Genomic DNA, 1,755 nt, shown 5'->3' on the forward strand with positions numbered 1-1,755 from the left:
TTTTTTTTAGTCTCTTTAAAATAAAAGAGAAAAAAACAAAAACAAGGCTCAATGATAGAATGCCTGACGGAGCTGGGGATTTAGCTCAGCCGCAGGGCGCCTGCCTGGTAAGTGTAAGGTCATGAGTTCAATTCCCAGTACCGGGAAAAAAAAAAAAAATCAAAACAAAACAAAAAAAAAGATAGAATGCTTGCCTCACTTGTGAGGTCCCAATACTACAAAATAAATAAATAAATAAATCTAAATTGCAGAAAAATAAAAATAGTCTTTAAGTTTAAAACATATTAAAGGGCCGGGCATGGTGTCCCATGCCTGTAATTCCAGCACTGGAGAATCTGAGGCAGGAGGACTGCTGTGGGTTAGAGGCCAGCCTGGGCTACATAAGTGAATTCAAGGTCAGCCTGCACTACGTAGTGAGACCCTGCCTCAAAAACAAAAAGAAAGAAGGAAAAAGATAAGAAAGAAGAAAACCAGAGACAGTGAATAAAGAAAAAAAGTTCTTTACTGAAAAGAGGGATGGGAAGAGCTTGCAGAGCAAATGGAGCTGCACAGGAATTTTTTTCAGCATCAGCTCATCTGACGTTGAAATGATCCAAGAGAGCGAGACAGCGGTGCTGTAAGGACGGAAGAACGCAGGCCGCCAGCCTTGGTGGACAAGGCAGGCTCGCCCAGCAAGTGCACAGAGGGCTCATCCACTCCGGGACGGCGGAGAGGCGGAGCAGCGGGAGCCCACGGTGATGTGGAGAAGGAAGTGTAGAAAAGTTTCCTCCCAAGAGTGGTTTCAGCGGAGCAAGAGGCCTCTCAAAAGTGCAGATGGAAAAGGGGTTCTGCAAGTCCGGGAGGAAAACAGACGGTGTGGAAGGGTCTTGTTACATTTCTTTCTTTCTTTTTCTTAACTGGCCCGAGTTTATTGACAACTTTACAGCATAGCAAAAAGATCCAACAGGTCCACGTGGCGTTCTGAAATTCATCCCAATAGTAGGCTGTGTGACCTGCGGGTTGGAGAGGCTGCCGAAGTCCAAAAGCTTCAGCATTTCCTTTCTGTCGGGGTCTACTTCAGTGATTTCCCACTCCAAGGCTGAGACCTCAGGGACATAAGTATCCCTCCTTTGTCTCTCCTCTTGCAGCTTGATGGAAATACCTGCCCAAGGCCTCTCTGAATCCAGCTCATCGGGAGTGTGACATAGCCCGCTATCTCGTCTCCGAGCTTCTTGCTGAGGATGATGGCGCCCTCCTCGCACACGCGCTGGTTGGTGTGGAAGTCACTGCCCAGGCACGTGCAGTAATTCTCAGTATGGACCCGGGCTGCCAGCTTCACTGTCTTGGTGCAAACACGGCCCATGTTGGTGGGTCCCTGGGAAAGAGGACACAGGAAGCACCCACATTTATTTCTTTTGTTGTTTTCTGTCTTTTTGAGACAGGGTTCAGGCTGGCTTTGAACTCACTGATGTAGCCCGGGCTGGCCTCGAACTCACAACAATCCTCCTGCCTCAGCCTCCCAAGTGCTGGGATTACAGGCGTGTGCCACCACGCTTGGCCATTTATTTCTAAATTGCACAAATTCTACATTGTACAAATTTGTATAAAGGGCTGGGGATATAGCTCAGGGGCACAAGTGCTTGCCTGGCAAACACAAGGTCCTGAGTTCAATTTCTGGTACCAAAAAAAAAAAAAATCATGCTCCATACCCGCGTATATGGATGGTACCAGTGCTGTATCTATCCTCTCTCCACAACTCCCTTTCCAGAAAACTTG

At 47.4% G+C, this 1,755-nt stretch overlaps 1 pseudogene; it reads right to left on the reverse strand.

Annotated features, from left to right (window-relative positions):
* Window positions 1–572: 572 nt before the first annotated feature.
* On the reverse strand, window positions 573–1,342 carry LOC102003314 (annotated as a pseudogene).
* Between the last annotated feature and the right edge of the window lie 413 nt (window positions 1,343–1,755).

The sequence above is a fragment of the Chinchilla lanigera genome, unplaced genomic scaffold, assembly GCF_000276665.1.
Source record: "Chinchilla lanigera isolate Chin_1 unplaced genomic scaffold, ChiLan1.0 scaffold00005, whole genome shotgun sequence".
Taxonomy (NCBI): domain Eukaryota; kingdom Metazoa; phylum Chordata; class Mammalia; order Rodentia; family Chinchillidae; genus Chinchilla; species Chinchilla lanigera.